We start from the raw sequence: 19,990 nt of genomic DNA, 5'->3' as shown, positions 1-19,990 counted from the left end.
ACAACTGTGTGTTCCCCACTCCCTTTTTAAAACCTACTGAGTCTAGTTTGTGCTGCCAATATTCTCGAGTGTGTTCTTCTACTGCATAGTGGTCAATTGACCAGGGACTACACTAGTAAAGAAAATTGACTCTTCCTCCCTCTTGAGCTATTAGTTGTCAATAGCGCCTCAGTTAGGAATGAGACTTCATGCTCACCTCCCCTCTCTCTGCTGGAACTTTTGTCTGATTAGAACTTGTATATGCTGTTATGATCCCTGGGAGTCCAACTCCCCCACCCCTACCCCAATAAGATTCAGGGACGGTCATTGCCTATTTGGAAATTCAGTCATTCTGAAAGTGCTAAAAATCAAACCAACCTGTGAAGACCAGGATTTTCTTCTTATGTTTTGGCTCTAATTGATTTAAAGTCTCTGAAAAGAATAGACTTATCAACTAATCTATAGCACCAAATCTGAAATCAATTTTAATGAGATTTCAAAGTCACTATATTTGCCTACAGGATGGTGATGTTTTAATCAAGTATATTCGGTAACTCTTCAAGTAAAGGCCTTGCCCGATCTATATGATGTGATGTCTGACTTTTGCAGATAACACAAAGTTGTAGTACTTATGCTGCTGTCAGTCAGTGCAGGCAATGCTTGAGCACTGAAGGATTGGCAAAGCTTCCATCGTGTTGAAAATTATAGTCCCAAAAGGACAGTCTGGTAAAAATTCATCAACCCTTTTTATTATGTAGATTACTAATATGAGTCATTACATCCCAAAGCAGCAGAACTAATGGGCATATAGAATAACTTAAACTCTCTGACATTTTAGTGAGCCATCTGACCATGAGGTAAGAACATAGCCTGGCAAGTATGTACTGTTTTTCTCAGAGTAAACAGAGACACTGTAGTATTTTTTTATTTGAGCAAAAACTACTTGAAGTTCAAAACTAGTCAGATTGTGAGAGCCTCAGCTGGTCAATGTGAAGAGAATGAGAGATCGTGGGGCGCTCAGCCCTAAATGAACATATTTATATTTACATTTATTTGTATATTTATCACCTTCCCTGCAAAGGTTAGGGGTTTTCATGAAAGAGGGGGGTGAAAGATTGTAAGAGCCAGAGGTGAAGAATGACGTTAAGGAAACAACATATATCAGACATAGCAAAGTGGTTACACACATGAACTCACAGCTAGTGTGAGAGTGTACACACAAGACCTGTGCACCCTGCAGCCACACAAAAATCAAAGCATAGAGGAGAGAAGGTGGACCTGAAATCCTACCATTTGATGAGGAGCTATTGGCATTTGAGAGCTGTCGGGAGAGGGAGACTTAGTTTTTCATTAATGATGTGATCCCTGATAAGTTGACTCAGGTCTTCCCCTGGCCCCCAAGACTAGCTGAGCAACACAAACTGAACTTGATGGAGGAGAAGGAGTCTTAAGCTTGGGAGGAAATGTTGGGAAGTTGGTTATGGGAAGAACTGTGGGGAAAATTGTGAGTATGCCAAGTATGTACGAGATTCTCAAAGAATGAATGAGAATATGGTTAAAATTGGCTGGTACTGAACAAAAAGTTGTAGGTAACAGTGTGGAGGATTGTGTGATGGGAAGAATAAATAAGTTAATCTTCAAATTTTTCTTGGATGAAAAGAAAACAGGAAGAAGCAGTTTTGACTACTCTTGGCCCACTCTAAGTAGAAATGTCTACACTAGTTTAAGACTATTGACCTTTAGTGATCTATTTATTCAAACAAACAGTGCCTAAACATTGGGTGCTCATAGGTATAAGAATAATTCTAGACCCTTATCTTTACCATGCACAGAAATAAAATCTAAATAGATTAAAGATCTCAATATAAAAATCTAAAATCCTTGACCTAGAGGAAAAACAAATAAACAAACAAACAAAAAAACCCAGAGCTACAAAGACACAGGAATAGGCATAGATCTATTTAACTGAATCTCATTTGTTCCAGAAATAAGGGCAGAAATTGACAACTGGAACCTCATGAAATTAAAAAGCTTCATATAGCAAAGAAACATGTAAGCTGAGTGAAGATTTATCTATAGCATAGGAGAAATTCTTTGCCAGCTATATAGAAGGCTAGTGTCTAGAATATATAAAGAACTAAAACAAAAACTAAACACCAAGAAAATAAAAAGCCAATTCAAAAACAGGCTACAGAAGTAAACAGATTTCTCAAAAGAAAAAAAGTGTTTAACATCCTTATTATCATCATCAGGGAAATGAATATTATAAACTATGTTCACCTTAACATAGCCAAAATGGCTATTATCAAAACAAACACAAAAATGAATGAAATGAACAAATGAGCAAACAAAACAAAACAAAACACCGACAAAAAAAATTAAAGGGTTTGGACTCTTTATATATTTTGGATGTTAGCCCTCTACAGGATGTAGTGTTAGTGATTTTTCTCCCATTCTGTAGACTGTTGTTTTGTCCTATTGACAGTGTCCTTTGCTTTTCCATTTCATGGGATCTCATTTATTTACTGTTGATTTTAGTGCCTGAGCTACTGGTGTTCAGCTTAGAAAGTTATTTTGTGTGCCAGTGCGTTCAAGGCTATTTCCCACTCTCTTCTATCAGATTTAGTATATCCAGTTTTATGTTGAGGTGTTTGATCCACTTGGACTTGAGTTTTGGGAAGGATGATAGATATGGGTCAATTTGCATTCTTCTACATACAGACATCCAGTTAGACCAGCAACATTTGTTGAAGATACTTTCTTTTTTACACTGTATAATTTTGGCTTCTTTGTCAAAAATCAAGTGTCCATAGGGGTATGGAATTACTTCTATATTTACATCTAATATATATATATATATATATATATAAAAAACTCAAGAAACTAGACATCAACAAACCAAATAATCCAATTTAAAAATGGAGTACAGAGCTAAACAGAGTAATCTCTAATGGCCGATAAGCACTTAAATAAATGTTCACTATCCTTAGCCAAGAGGGAAACACAAATTAAACAAACTCTGAGATTCCATCATACATCTATCTGAATGGCTAAGATCAAAAACTCAAGAGACAGCTCATGCTGGTGAGGATGTGGAGCAAGGGGAACACTTTGCTATTAAGAACGAGAACATCCTGAGTTTTGCAGGCAAATGGGTGGAACTAGAAAATATCATCCTGAGTGAGGTAACTCAGACCCAAAAGGACATGCATGGTATGAACTCACTAATAAGTGGATGTTAGCTGCCCCTCCCCCGCAAAGTACAAAATACCTGATACTGAACTCAAAAAGGTCAACAAGCTGAACTACCCAAGCGAGGATGCCTCAGTTCCACTTGGGAGGTAGAAGAAAGCAATCAAGTTGGGAGGGACCTGGGAGGGAAAGTGGAGGGGGTTGAGGGATTGGAGTGGGGGAGAGGGGGAGAGGGGAACCTGATCTGGTATTGGGTGAGTGGAAAAGGACTGAAGCCCTGAGGGCCAGCAGAAAGAATGGAAATAGGCAACCTCGAGAAATAAGAGGTTGGGGGGACCCTCCAGAATGGACCAGAGACCTGGAAGGTCAGACACTCCCAGGACTGAAAGGAAAAACCTAAGATGAAATGCCTGACAGTAGGGAGAGGGAACTTATAGAGCCTATCTCCAACAGGAAGACAGGGAATCAAATGAGGGATTGGGGGGGGGGAAGGGTGGGCATTCCACAGTCACAACTCTGACCCATAATTGTTCCTGTCTGAATAAATTACAGGGATGGGAATGGAGAGGAGCCTGAGGAAAAGAAGGTCCAGTGACAGGCCCAAAGTGGGGTCCAGCTGAAGGGGAGGTCCCAAGGCCTGACACTATACTGAGGCTGTGGAGTGCTCACAAAAAGAGACCTAGCATGACTGCCCTCCAGAAGACCCAACAAACAGCTGAAAGAGTCAGAGGCAGATATTTGTACCTAACCAATGGACAGAAGCAGTAAACTGTGTTGTTGAACACATCCCCACTAAAGATGCACTATCAGTGAACAGTCTGAAGCTCTACAGTGTGGGCAAATGGAAAGTTACAGTGAAAATCTGGGGACTCTTTCTATAGCCTCATACATTAACAGTCTTAGATCAAGGAAGAATGCACATCTCGAATCCAGGACAACAAAAACAAACTTGGTCAAGTAGTTTCTTGGGGTCATTCATTCTGCTCACAAGCCTAGGTTGCTGGTAGGTATAAGCAGAAAGATTTTGAAATCTTTCTCATCTCCACTAGTCAGGGCTCCTGGATATGAAGCCACATTGGAAGCAAACTGATTAAGCAGCACTGTTAATTCATCTCCCAAAAAGTCACTGTATAATCCATATCTGTCAATAGTGTTCAATAGTTGGAAGAATATTCTTCTTCAATAGCAGTCCACTGTGTAGACATACACTAACAAGGATTTACACATTACATCTGAAGTGTATACTGACTGTGTCTACCCAAAAGACCATAAGAAATGCACTACTTAATAATTTAAACAACATACCAAGCCTTAAAATAAATACTTCATGCTATTACACTTGTGTACTTGAGAGTGTTAGCCATCTTCCAATAGCCTTTCCCCTCCTGAAGAGGAAGCATGTGCCAGCATGATCAGCTGATGAGAGTGAATAGGGAGCTCGCTCTCCAAGCTCTCTGAATAGAGCCTTATTATGGAAATATGGGAATTATTATTTAAACACACTGAAACAGTGAGACAGAAATTGATCTTTTCTTTTCTTTCTTCTTTTGTTTTTGTTACCAGTTAAATACAAGAACAACTTTCATCTCTATCAACAGGAAGGAAGCTGCTGACCAGATACCTTTGAGAAACTTGCTGGGCCAGTGAAAGAGAAACAGAAAATATTTTCTGCAATTGGTAAACTTGCTGTTTTCAGAATGTCAACAGGCAAACAAACACGTGACACATGTACCTTGTGAAAACCATGCCACTCTGGCCCCAAACTTCTACAGCAGGCGGTTCTCCAGGGGAAGACTGCCTGCAGGCACTGCAGTGTGTCTGTGGTACTCTAGTCCCCACCCCACCCCCACTCTGAGAAGTTCATCTAAGTCTGAGGAAAAGAATGGCTATGATGTGGATCACATTTTCAGTGATTTTTAAATTGTATTTAAAAAAGAAAAGGTTTTCTAGTAATTGAGTATATAAAAGTCCTTGATATTAAATTTCTCTTAGTGAAATAAAATATACTTTAACAAGATGACGTCAATTTAAGTTTGACCACTTGGATCTTTTTCTTTCTTTCACATTTTCAGAGGGAACTGATTTATCTATTATTTTCAGTCTTGCAAATGTCTGTTAAAAAAACAAAATAGTTCCCAAGTGCCCCACAAACAGTCCTGATTGATACTAGGGAAGCTACAAATAATTGGAACATTAATCTTTTACATTTTTAAATGGAAATATTTCCTGCAAAATGGTTACTCAACAAAACACTAAGTTGCAAGTGGTCTGACTACAAATGCTGAGTAATTTCGTATGCACCCATACACGGTATGGAGATCAGTCCTTTCATTCCCAACACAGTACATGGAGTAGTCCTGTTTACAGTTTACTGGAGAAGAGGGAAGGGGTAGTCACCCTACATACAAGTTTACAGTATGTATGTTACAATGCATATGTTACATGTGTATCATATGCATCACCTCTTCATGTAAAGATCAGGGAGCCCCTTTAAACACTGGAACAAAGGAATGAATGCTTGTTTTATAAGACCTACCAAAGAAACAGCAAAATGAACAAGAAAACACACAGGCACTAGTCTTAAAGCTGCACAATAAGGAAGCAAAAGGTTGGAGATGAGAAATTCAGGAAAATATACAGGTATGAGCTTGCCGAAGAAGAAGAAGGAAATCACAGTTCTAGTCTTCCAGGTTACAGAATGCATTCAGCATATCTTCAAGAAGCTGTGCATAGTCAGCCTTGATCTTTGCCTGGCCATCTTTCACTGGATCCTTGAATTTCATGGATGAGAGTTTATAGAGAGTCTCCCCCATGTGCTCCCGGATAATAGACCATGTGATCTTATTGTGGCTCTGGACAGAGGTCTCCACAGCTTGGTGGGCCATGTCATAGAATGAAATCATGTTGGACAGCATCCCCACTGTCTTGGAGAATGGACAGAACCTGTCATTAGGAGTGTACACATTTTGTTGTAGGAAGTCATCTTTAATAAGTTTTGCTTCCTCCAGAGTGATTTTATCCATCTTTGCTAAAGAAGCCTTTCCACGAGCTGCACAATTTCCACCAGATCCTCTTCTTCTTGCAGAATGTCCTTAGCTTTGGTCCTCAGAGGAACAAACTCCGTGAAGTGTTTGTCATAATACTTGTCCAAGGCACATGTGTACTTGCTGTAGCTGATGAGCCAGTTGGCAGAGGGGGAAGTGCTTGCATTGAGCTAACTTTTTATCCAAGTCCCAGAACACCTGAACAATACTCAGAGTTGCAGAAGTGACTGGCTGGATCAGAAAAATCAGTACCAGGGGGAGAAACTGCTCCTACAATGCTGACACTCCCTTGTCTCTCAGGGTTTCTGAGACATTTCACTATGCCTGCTCGCTCATAGAAAGAAGTCAGCCGGGCATCAAGGTATGCAGGGTATTCACTACCTGCAGGCATTTCAGCTAAGAGACCAGAGATTTCTCTTAGGGTCTCAGCCCATCTCGAGGTAGAGTAGGACATCATACTGACGTGGTGGCCCATGTCACAGAAATATTTTGATAGTGTAATTCCAGTGTAAATGGAGGCTTCTCTTACAGCCACAGGCATATTAGAAGTATTGGCTACCTGCACTGTCCTCTTCATGACTGACTGCCATCAACTTCCATGGTGAGCTCAAGGAGGGCCTGGAGAACTTTTGACATCTCATTTCCTCTTTCACTGAATCTGATGTAGACTTGGATAGAGACTGGGAAATCAGTCTTTTCACAGCCAAAAGCACCTGGAATAGCAGTAGTTCCTCCCTGAACACACGGACAAAGGGCATTGAGAACTCTCGGCCAGTAAGCAAGGGATGATTGGCAGGTAGCTTTTCAGTGACAGGCTGCACCTGACACACAGGCCATACTTGGACCATGCTGAACTTCTCCTTCACACCTTCAAATTTAAGCTCCAGGATGACATCAGATGCAGCATAATTCTCAGGCTGTGCGATGTAAGTCACACTTCCTCTGTTACATGGGGGTAACATGATTTTGTGTTTGATGAGCGAGTTCTCATTGGCAATCCCATAAATATCTCTACCAGTGATCTGACTACCGACCCGTAGTAGGTTGTTGGGTGTAAACTCCCATTTGATATCTCTACTGAGAGCAGACACATTGACTCCTCTGGGGATGTAGATACTTTGGGTCTGACTGCTGATATCCCACAGAGGTCTCTGAATAACATAAAAAATGGCTCCCATAATGCCAGGACTCAGCTCTACCGAGAGAGCTTTACCAGTGCAGATTACAGGGTCTCCAACAGAGACACCAGAAGTTTCTTCATACACCTAGATAGTGGCCATGTCACCTTCCAATTGAATAATCTCTCCAACCAGCTTGCTGTGCCCCACTCTCACCAGCTCATACATAGCAGCACTTGCCACGTCACAGGCTGTAATCATAGGCCCTGAGACTCCATGCACAGAACCAAATGTGCTTTCTTTATCTTCATCATGGATTTTGGGTAGCTTGGAGAAATCCATTGTGTTAAATTTACCTGCCCAGGCTCAAAATGTAGACGGAACCCAGAGGCTCTGTCACTGAGAGAGAGGAAGTTTTCCTTTTATTTAGTTTTAAGGAAATGTGGAATTATGACATTTGCAGGTAAAAGATAGGACTGGATAAGAACTAAGCTACAAGTGAGGTAACCAAGGCCCCGATGGACAGATTCTGCACAGTTCCTTGTACATGTGAATCCTGGCTGTAAGGTCTTCATATGTTGAATCAGGAGTACCAATAGTGAACAGGAAGACAGAAAGGATCATTGGGGTAAGGGCAGAGAAATAATTTAATAGGAAATGTCTTCCTTACTTTGACGTACATTTTAATGTTGTTATCGAGTGACAGAATTTTTTAAAAGAATTAGGGATTGAACCCAGGGTTCTGTGTATATTAAGCACAGCTCTACTACTGACAGATACTTCAGCCCCAGAGTGCTCTTTCTACTTGAGAACCACAGTAATGGTGCATCATATTAAAGACACATATTCCCATGTTGATGGCATTATTTTCATTTCTTTTGAAAGTCCCTATTCTCCAAAACTAATGGCATGACTACTAAATTTTAAAATGTAGTTTTTACATTTTAAGAATTAAATAGGTTTATAGTTCTCTATGCTAAAGTCTCTCAAGATCCTTCCTAAACCCTGCTGAAATTACTGTTTGTTACTAGTGTCTAGAGTCACTTTACAGTACCTTGCCTGTTCCTATCAACTATAAAACAACATTAATTTTTAATGCTCCCTTGTTTATAAAACATTTGAGTATGATCAGCACACAAACTCCATTTTCCTTTATCAAAGCTTTAACACCTGTGTAACTTTTATGAATACAACTCCAATGTTTAGAAACATTCTTTATAAAAATCATTTATTATGTTTCTGACTGAATCTGGGAACCATTTTTCTTGTTCATACTTTGGTAGCTTTCTGTTGTTAAAGGGTGCTACTGATGACTCCCCCATGCACATGACAATCACAGCTTCAGGTTCTCAGTGCTAAATGGTTTCTGTTTCTATGTGGCTCCTCTTGAAGACACATTTGCAGCTATAGCAGTAGAATGTGCCCAGGACTTACACAAATAATTCCTGGATAAGATATCAATTTTTAACCTTTTTTAACTTCATGATTTCTTCACTTACAAAGTAGAAACAATAATATTCATTTTATGTCATTTTGTGGAATGTATAAAATTATATATGAAAAAGGGTTTTATACATCTTAGAGCACCATCCCGATGGAAATATAAATTTCAGTGTCAGATATATGAGCTATTTGTGTTCTTTATTCTCAAGTCTAGATGCATTGTTATTTATTTTGTTAAAATTGTCAGTTGCATTGACCATATACGTTTAGTCCAATTTATGTAAGCATTTATAGTTACACACACACACACACACACACACACACACACACACACACACACACATACACACACTACCTTGTACCAACTTCCAGGAGTTTTATAGTTACAGTAATTCAGAAACAGAATTTTATGCTCTGCCTATCCACTTATCTCTCTCACTGTCTTACTATGAGTTCTTTGACTTTGTAGCCTTAAATTTCACATGATGTGGACATTTGTGATGTTGTCTATTTCACATGATGTGGACATTTATGATGTTCTTCTGCACAGCATCTGATTCACTCCCAATGGCTAAAGGAATACTTAGCCTATAAGTGGTATTGGGGAATAGGTGAGAAATTTCATCTTTGAAAGAAGGTCAGTAATTTACAAGGGAAGGGACAAGAAATTTAAGTGGCCTAGTGTGTTTCTTTTTCTTTTCCTAGATAAAATATCTTAGCCAGTGATACAGCATGAGTGAAAGCACACAGCCTTAACATGGACAGAGAAGTGTAGAGAGTCCACACACATGTCCTTAGCCAAAGGAGAACCACCTCTCCACTTCCTAAGCTTTCCAGTCCCAGTTATTCATGGTCTCCTTGCTTTTCTAACACACTTCCTAATATGTGATATCATTTATTTGTTGGGGAGTTTTTGTAATAGACTTCATTTTGCCTCATGCTTATTGTTCATTTCTTCTTTCTAAAATGTCTACTCCTTTAAGGCAGAGGCTCTGCCATGGCTCCTGTTGTGTCTTTTCCCATGAGTATTTGTAGAGTCAGCATGTAACATGCATTTGTTGACTGAATATGAATAGGAATATGAAGTAGTGGAAGCTCAATGAACATTGGACCTCATTGAAAACTAGAAACACAAATGTTCTGAGATAAGTACTGCAAATGTTTTATTTTCTAAGCATAAATATATGCTTTAAAAATGTAGGTGTCAGGTTCCAAATACTAAAAATGATGAGATAAGGCATGCTCTGGCTGGCTCTAACCCACTTAGAAGTCTCTTATCTTCAACAACCTCATCATACAAATATGACTGTGAGAAGCCTTTGGATATACAGACAACAAAGCTTAAAGAATACATTTGGTTAAAACTGGATCTAATGCTACTTTCTGTTTTAATAGGGTTCTCAGTAAAAAGAACTATTTCTATCACCGAGAAATAATTTTATGGATTCATATACTATTAAGATTTATCTACTTTTATTTTTTTATTTAAAAGTCGTAAAAAGAAGAAATAGGGTATTGCTTTATTATTTTGATCTTTAATATCTCATCACACTTAATACATTTGAAAAAGAAACAAACAGAGAATACCTCACATCTTTCTTTTGGTCCAACCAAATGACAGATGGACATTACGCAGAACAAAACCAGGCAGAGTTTTGAGACTTGGGCAGGATGCAGCTTTACGCCTGCACGGTCTCTCACATGGTAAGAACCTACTTCCTGAGCCCCCAACGTGTTAATAACACCCCACAAGATATATGCTTGTTGGATAAAGCTTTTCCAGGGCCACCCACGTCTTTTTAATTTTCCATGCTGTTCTTGCTGCTCACCAAGGGTTAGGTGCCTCACATACATTGTGTTTCAGTACATGTGAACTGCAGCTATGGAAGATGAGCCTCTGTTAAGAGTGTGCTTTCCATATGCCTGAGAGAGCATGGAGAATTGTGTACAGGGATAAGTTAACACTTTACTATCTGCAGATCTCAGATAAGAGGAATAGAATATCAGTAGCCCTGGGTGTGCAGTCTCTCTGCGAGCACAGCCAATAGTCAATCTGCAGCGTTCTTGATGTTTTATAGGTGTCCACTCTGTGAGAGGCAGCACAAGAACTGAGAAAACTGAGATACAGTCCACATGACAAGAACAACCTGTTAGCCTATTGGGCAGACATTAGCAAGGGAGATGAGCAGAAAGTTCCATTAGAACACTTGACTTTATGGAAGATAAATCGCAATTGATTTTTCCTTGAGATGGAAGCTGTACAGTTTGCCGGCAAAGAGAAAATACAGAGAAATGTTAAAAGAAATCTGCACCTGTAGTTGAAATACAATGTTGTTTGGAAGAGTAGAAGCCATGTGACAACTGTAAAAGTCCATTTTTTTTTGTCCAAATTCCTATTAAAAATATCAGTAACTAAATTTGCTTTCATGGGCACTGTTTTTAAGGTAATACTTCTTATTTTCATATATTTTAATTAGGTAAGTGGCTATTCTTTACACTGGACAGGACTTTTGCAAAGTTTTCTCTTGGTGAAGAGTAAATGGCCTTTTTCAGGATTTTAAGTTGGGCTTCTATTATTTCTAACCGTTCTCTCAGTTTTTCTAGGATCTTTGTTACTTAAAGCTCAAGAGATGCTTACTTAAGGTTCTCATTGGAGGTCTTATTCTTATGCATTCATTTCCTACCAGAAAAATTGTAACAAAGACATTGAAGAGTTGAGATTAAGGTACATACATTACATATTGTTTAGGTTCTTCCATTATATAGTGACTTATGATAAGCATCAATGTAGTTTGTCTCTTAATCCTAAAATTTAGACATAAACCAATATTATACTGTATGCTTTTATTAATCATTGATATAAAACACTAACAATGTAAGGGAGGCTGACTATTTTATAGTGCTTTGGTGAAAGACATCTCCCACTGTGTTAGTTTCTATTTCTTGGATAGTGAGTAATCTATGTAATTTTGCTTTCCTTTTTCCTTCTAGAAACATTTACTTTAGACAGCTGAGGCTAAGAGGTTAACAAAAGAGATGAGATCACTGACTTCAAGGCATTTGTAGTCTTAGGAGGAGTGAGGCATCAGTCTAAGAATTTAATAAATAACAACTTATTTATGAGAAAACAACATGTGATGACTTTTTTGGTATTTAGTATACACAGTATAGCTTTTCAGATGAGCTTGCATGCTTTTGCTTTCTAAGCAAGGTCAAGCTTGCCAGCCATCATTTCCTTTCTTTGATTGGTCTTGACTATAAGAAAACTCATAGATAAATTTTATGATATAATATGATTGTTTTCTTATATGCTGATGGCCAATTATTTTTATCTTGAACTAGTTTCTACTTTAATAGAAAGGAAAGGCCATAGAGAGAGGATTCTAGGTACAGTCACCCTACTACAATGTCTTTTTTAAAAAAAGATTTATTTTATTTATATGAGACTGCCACTGCCTTCAGACACACCAGAAGAGGGCATCAGATCCCAATACAGATGGTTGTGAGCCACCATGTGGTTGCTGAGAATTGAACTCAGAACCTCTGGAAGAGCAATCCATGCTCTTAACTGCTTATATCTCCAGCCCCACAATGTCTTTTTCTTTCTTTCTTTCTTTCTTTCTTTCTTTCTTTCTTTCTTTCTTTCTTTCTTTCTTTCTTTCTCTCTCTCTCTCTCTCTCTCTCTCTTTCTTTTTAATAAGATATTTTCTTTATTTACATTTTATTTTTTTAATTAAATTTTTTTTTTTTACATTTTAAATGTTATCCCCTTTCCTAGTTTCCCCTCCAAAAAATCCCCTCTCCACTCTCTTCTCCCCCTGCTCCCCAACCCACCCAATCCCATTCCTGGCCCTGGCATTCCCTTATACTGGGGCATTGAATCTTCACAGGTCCTAGGGCCTCTCCTCCCATTGCTGGCCGACTAGGCCATCCTCTGCTACATATGCAGCTGGAGCCATGAGTCCCACCATGTGATTTCTTTGTTGGTGGTTTAGTCTGGGGAGCTCTGGGGTACTGGTTAGTTCACACTGACCACAACGTCTTCTTAAAGTTGCATTTATAGTTGCATTTTAATACTTGAATTATTCTACACACTCACTTTTGTATAAAGCAAGACAAAACTTTTATACAAGTTCCTACTTTGAGTTATCTTTAATCCCATCATAGTCTTTAAAAATGACAGGCTTTAAGATAAGTCAAAGTCGGAGCTTTCTATTACCTTCAGCTCCACAACAGAAACAAGGACTGATTGACATTTCATAGAAATGCCACAGATCATGCTATGTTAAAAAATAAAACAACTATCATCTTTCAAATTCTGCAGTATTTTAATGGTGCTTCTAATAGTGCCTAACACTTGGAAGAATTCCACTGTTTGGCTCCTACAAAGCGGTTTCTTGACAGCAAATGTGTAGGAACCTGTATCTATCCTGAAACTTGAATCTGAGCCATTTAGACATGATGATGTTGCCCAAATGTGAAGTGGTTTCCATTGGCAGTACCATAATATCTTCTCACTGAAGCATGAAGCTGAGTTTGTGGGATGTTAGCTACCAAAGAAGCAGAAATTATCTAAAAGTCTTGATCAGATGGGAAAAAATTTTAAAAAGACTTGCTGGCATTCATTCATTAGAAAATGAAAAAAAAAAAAAAACTAAGATGCTAAATAACAAAGTTAACAGCTCTAAGGAGAAGCTGGAACTTGTATTCCGAAGGCTTCATCATTACCACTACCCTGTTCATACGTGCCAATAAATGTGCATTGAGTTCTTGAGCTCTCTCCATGTACAAAACATAATGACAGGGGTTTGCAAGTTATACTGGTCCTGAAAGACCCATATTCTAAGCATGGAGTTCTAACTCTTTTCTCTAGCATCTCCCCCCACCCCTGCCTCACCTAACTTCTTGTTTCCTTAATGCTAAAATCTTCTTACTCTTCTTTCTAAGCCACTACAAGACTCTTTTTACCTGCTTGTAATTCCACCTATATTTCATTGGGTCTTGAATGCTCAATTAATATGTATGAACTGAAGGAATAGAACACAAGGGTCTTATGTTTAATTGGTAGACAGGAACGAGGTCATGTCCTGCTGTCAGACATCTTTATTTTAAACCCTGTACTTAGCTGTGCTCCTGTACATTTATTAGTAGAACCTATTAGGCTGGCAGGAGTAAGATATAAAAGAGACCAAATTTGGATTACAATTCTTCTTTAGGCAGAAGAGGGAAAACAAGTTATTTATTTATTTTTTATACAGAGAAAGCTATGAAGAGCGAATTTCTAGAGAGTCTTGTAGGATATACCAGCAGACAGGGAGACCAGATAAGGAAAGGTGAAACCAGTGAGAGTAGGATGACGGCCCTGAGAATAAAGAAGACATTACAAACCAAAGGGAGAGGAAGAAGGCACAGAACAGAGAGGGGCTAGTCAGAAGGTCTGTGTGACACATCCTTATAATATCACTAACAGCAATAGTCATAGTTGAATAAAAACCAAAACAATGATTATAAGCAATGACTTAATACATGATAGGAGACTGCTAATAAACCCGGCATTAGGTCAGAGGGTACAGAAGGATGAGTAGGGCAAATGCTGCTCCTGTTGCCACAGGTTTAAGAGATTATGAGAAAACAGAGAAGCTATACAGGGGAAGGGCTTGATCGCAAGACAGAGACATAGATGTTTATGATGGAGCCCTAGAGTATACTGGAACATATGTTGGGAGCACACACAGAGTAGAGTTTGGGATTTCTTTGAGGAAATAACATTTAAATAATGGTCTTGTTAGTAGTTGGGAGCCCTGAACCAGGCATAGCATGTTGAGAGAGTGTCAATCACAATGCGTTCTCACCATCTGCTCCTTCTTGGGAGGCTACATTGCTGCCAGACATATTTCAGGACAATCAGGGGTCATCCTCACTCATGACTGATTAAATCTGGGAAGGGATTGAGCTGATACAGCAAGTCCACTGGCCTGTCACTTATGATCTTATAAACATAAATTATTTTCAAGAGTTTGAGTAAAAGAAACTAAGAAATTCTTGTGGCATTGAAGCTGAATTATCATGAGTGAAGTTAGAGGCCATGCATTTGCCAAAAGTTGCTACCAGAAAGAGAATTAAGGCAGAACAGGTGCCAGCCAGAGTGAGTGAGAGAGAAACAGAGACCCTTTTCAAGAAAGATGCCATGTATTCAGTGAACAAGAAGACCTTTTGACTTAGAACAATCCTAATTTTCTATGACGTTCCAATCACAAGGTAATGACTACATTCTTGAAAACAGGCACATTTCACATTAGAACAGTATTAGAAAGTCTAAATGCCTTCAATTATAAATTCCATGCAGGATCCAGTTTTCAGCATTTTTTGTAAGAATTTCCTTAGGAGATAAATTTCATGTTCACTATAAGAACTAAGAGTTGAGCTAGCTAGCTGTGCAAGTTTCGATTCTGTTTTAGGGAAAAAGGCTCAATTAAAACAGGTCACCCCATATTGGATAAAAGTAAACTAAAAAGGAGTGACTGTATTGAGTTCAGCTACCAGGGTAAATAAATTACTACAAAGAGAAACAAATCTGTTCACTCCTTTTAAATGTCTTTAATTGTCATAATTATAGCATGCTTATCTCAACACAGATGCATGGGATACGTTCTTAGGGAAATTGCCACAACTGTTGATACTTACACTCAAATGTTATATTTGTACATTATATACCAGACACATACAGACGGAATATATTCAAATACACCTACACACCTAACTAAATGTCTTTAGTAAGATACCAATTATACCAAATAACAGAGTAAGCCAATAAACAGAACCAACAATGAGAGCAGTAACTGGAGCAATGTAACCCTTCACACGACTCTACATGTGTAAGCAGCCCTGAGATAGTGACCTCCCACCCTTTGTCACCATTGGTCTTTCTCCCTCCAGTTCTTTAGTGCTGATCACTAAATAGACAGTGGCACATCTGTTCCTTGATAACTTTACTCCCCTCTTCCTCTCCTCAGTGTGTGTATGTGTGTGTGTGTGTGTGTGTGTGTTTGCGTACGTGCATGTGCACGCATGAACATGTGAGTGTGAGTATCTGTGTCTATGTCCCTGACAGTAGAGGTCAGAGATCAGCCTCAGGTGTCCCACAGCAGCTGTCTACCATTGATTTTGAGACAGGGTCTCCTATTGGGACCTGAGGTTTGCTGATGAGCCTAAGCTAGCTGGCTAGAGAACAGGATTCTACTTGCCTTCACCTCCCTAGTGCTGGGATTACAAAGAAATGCCACTATGACCTCCCCAAGCCAAGATTACATGCCTACACCACCATGCTTAGCTTTTAATAAGGATATAGGGGATCAAATTTAGCTCACCATGCATGTGTGCCAGACTCTTAAGTGACAGAGCTATCTTTACAGCATGGTAACTCTCATCTCTTATGTTTACCACACTGTTTTATACTGTTCCTACAACAATCCTTAAGAAGGTTAAGTTAAAGGGACATATTTATTTTTCATGTGTGTTATAGACTGCACAGGGCTACTTCTCAAATGTGCTCATAAAAACAGAGTGGCTCTGCTCCCCTTCCATTGTGCTGCTAGACATCAGGAGTGGGAAGGGAGAGAGACAAGGGGTGGGGACACCGTTTCACATGCCAAAGGTAATTTTCATAGTCATTACAAGAATTTGCTTAATGAAGGGTATATTTTTTTCCAGCAGTATATCAAAAATTACAATGAGAAATTAATCTCTTGGCTCAAGTGAAGATATTTGTTTTTAGACATTTTTACTTTAATAGTTAAAAGAGAGCTGTTTTGTTTTTCTGGGGTGTAAGTGAAGGTGGTATTTTATCATACTGACTTCATTTGTTTAAAACTCATTTGCCAGGCTGTGGTTGTGCACCTTTCAATCATCTGGGAGGCAGAGGCAAGAAGAGTTCTGAATGAGGCCAGTCTGGTCTACAGAGGGAGTTCCAGGGCAGCCAGGGAAGGTGACTAGGAAACACAAAACTAAAACAGTGACAAGCTCATGGAAGGGGCTGGAGCGACGGCCAGGAGCACATGCTGCTCTTTCGGGGACTCATGGTGGCTCAGAGCCATGTGCAATGCCAGTCCCGAGGGATCGAACCCCCTCCATTGGCCTTCTTGAGTAACAGGAATGGATATGGTATACACACAAAGATGCAAGCAAAACAATCATATATAGAAAATAAAATTAATAAATCTAAAACTAAAAAAACCCATTTAATCTCGCTATTATACGAGTAAAGCTTATCAAAACAGAGTTGTATCAAAGATGTTCTAATAAAAACTAACATAAACTATAAAATATATTCCCTTGGTTTTTGATATACTTTAAAAATAACATAGATCAAACTATGATAACAAATATATTAGCAAGATTTCTATAAACAAATGAAGTTGTACAAGAAGGCATATTAGCCTCTCCTTAAGTACAGGTATTATAGAGCCTTATGGAAGGAGTCAGAAAGAATCACCTAAGTGTTATCAATATGTTTTGGAATGACATGCACATACATACAAAATTAATTAGATTTAGCCACAGTAACTAGCACTACTGTAATATATTAGAACATGGAGGCCATTATTTACTCTTTTCAGTGGTGAAGGAAAGATGAGTCCGCATGGAGTGATTATCACAGAAAACAAGTTGAGCGAGAACAGACCTCACGGCACATACAATACCTAATCCCCACATAGATCCCTGGAGTTGTTTCCCATACTCCAAATAGCATTTGCATCTATCTTGATTAATAAATATGTCACGAAGATAGGACCAAATTTGAAAACACATGTGGGCAAAATCAAATAATAAATACAGTATAAGAAAGAAAGGAAGAATAAAAAATATGAAGTCCAAGCAGGAGAAGACAGACTGGAGATAGATCATGGACAGATGGCACAGGTATCCAGAAAGCCCACGATAACATAGCTTTAACTTTGAGAATACAGGGAGAAGGCAGCATTTCTCATGTTAGAGTTTATTGTACACAGAAAACTGCAAATAAATAATGATAAACCTTCATAGCGTGTCTGATAATCTGTGGTGAAAAAATCCTAGTGCTGTCACAGTGGCCACCTGAGAAACCTGCACGCACTGAGCTGTGACCTATGCAGCCTTTATCTGTGTGTGTACTCTCCATAGGCCATGCAATAAAGGCCAAATGATAATTTACACATGAATCAACTTTCCTACAGCACAGGCACCAGAGATATTCCTTTTCTCTGAGCTTGAGAGAAAGGCAGTCAGCCCCAAGCTTGTCTCACTAGAAATCATACATGTGAAACAGTGATTTCCTGAGAAATGGCAGGTCAGCATAGGGAAGCTGTGGCGAATGCCTGATAAAAATGGCAGCCACAAAGGACTAGATGAATATTTAGTGTGAAAATAGGCCTGACAGCAACAATGAGTCTTTATCCTACTCAAAACAGGGAGTGTCATACAAATTGAAATGGAGATACAACCCTGATAGAAGATTACACAAGATACCTAGGTGGGAGCCTTAAAGTCTTCCAGCCTTGTTTCTCATACATGCAGGCTTATGGATGCTCTTTCATCCAGAATGTATTCAGAATACAGTTACTTCACAAAAATGGTGTATGGCAGACATTGCCCACTTTGATGATAAGAATCGGTCCTGACGATTTAAAAATACACAGTCTTGTTCCTAAGAAACCAGGTAAACCTTTCACACTTGGAAAAATACATCAGTTACATTTTCTCAAAATCAGAGCTCCTTGATTCAACATTTAAATATTTATCAAAAATAGGAAAACATATATTGCCATGATTGTTTTGCAGAAACAGAAAATGAACAACACTTGTCCTGGCTCATTTCACAAAGAAAAAGAGATTTATTACCAAATTAATATTAATACACCATTCCACTGTAGCCTCCTAGTCAGTCACAGGTACCCAAGTCAGTAAAATTAACATTTGTCTTTTAATTATTGCTTCACAGTCACATGTGTGCCAAGCTCTACCTCAGGACATGTTTGCTTACTCACCAAGATCTCTGACTGCCTTCACATTTCTTCAGAACCCACTGTTACAAGAATTCTGCCTTAGGTCCTACTGTTGGTATAGCATTGGATGCATAAGGTGTGGTAAGTGCTAAGTCTGTACATGGACTCCAGCACTCAACAACAGACCACAGTCTTAAAAATAAATTTTATTCATGAGTTGTAAATATAAGAAACGTATAATTTGTGGTTCATAAAAGGAAATTGCAAATTTTTATTCACTTGGAGTCCAGAATGGAATTTGTAAATTCCAGATCACAATTCAGACTGAAGAAATGGCAAGACTACGAAGAGTTATAGGATTTAAGTCTTAGCAGTTCTTGTAACAAGTTGCATAATCAGCATTCTGGCAGTAAACAGGTTTTGATGTGCTTAATTATTTCTGTGTCTTTTTCATATGAGGGGCTTTCTTTTTAATCCTTTCAACTGGTTCTCTCATCTCTCTCTTGCTTTTAAAATATATCTTCTTTTTTCTTTTTTTTAATTAGGTATTTTTTTTCATTTACATTTCAAATGCTATCCCAAAAGTCCCCTGAGCCCTCCCCCCACCCTGCTCCCTAACTCTTCTCTACCACCTTATTTATTTAGCCACTGTTTTGTTTAGTAGTTTTCTGTGGGGAGTTGCAGGCTGGTCTCCAGTCGAGCTGAGGTCTGAACCTCAGCTCTGAACCCCGATGGTCATAATTCACCTTCATGACACCGTAGGCGTTCCCTCATGCTCCTGGAACTCTGGCTCCTGCCTAAGGTACCACCTCCCACAGCTACTACAAGAGAAGCATGGTCAGTGGTCAAGTAGACAATGACCCAAGCCTTCTGACCTTCAGGCTAAACTCTTCCCCAGTTACCTAGCAACTGTGAAGACCATAAAAAGGGGTGTTCAGCTCCACCTTGCTCTCTTATGCTCTTACTTCTTACCTCTCACTCTCACCTTCTCTCTCTCCTCTCCTCTCTCCCTCTTAGGTTCTTTCTCTCTAGCTTGCTTTCTCTCTCTCTCTCTCTCTCTCTCTCTCTCTCTCTCTCTCTCTCTCTCTCTCTCTCCCTTCTCTCTTTCCCCCTGCATTTCTATAATAAAGCTCTTAAACCATAGAGAGTCTCTGTTCCATCAAGGCTGCATGCACTCTTGCAGGTGTTGGGAACCTCTTCCCTCATCCCTCTCTCCTATAACTCCAGGGCTACA

General features: G+C 39.0%; 1 protein-coding gene and 1 pseudogene across 6 annotated transcripts in view; both read right to left on the bottom strand.

Moving 5' to 3' along the window:
* The window catches only part of Fam172a (family with sequence similarity 172 member A), a 432,511-nt gene that overhangs the window by 31,400 nt on the left and 381,121 nt on the right, over positions 1-19,990 (bottom strand). The window lies entirely within an intron of this gene.
* LOC110307902 lies at positions 5,695-7,915 on the bottom strand (annotated as a pseudogene).

Source organism: Mus caroli, chromosome 13 (genome assembly GCF_900094665.2).
Source record: "Mus caroli chromosome 13, CAROLI_EIJ_v1.1, whole genome shotgun sequence".
NCBI lineage: Eukaryota > Metazoa > Chordata > Mammalia > Rodentia > Muridae > Mus > Mus caroli.
This window is presented reverse-complemented; position numbering and strand designations above follow the sequence as displayed.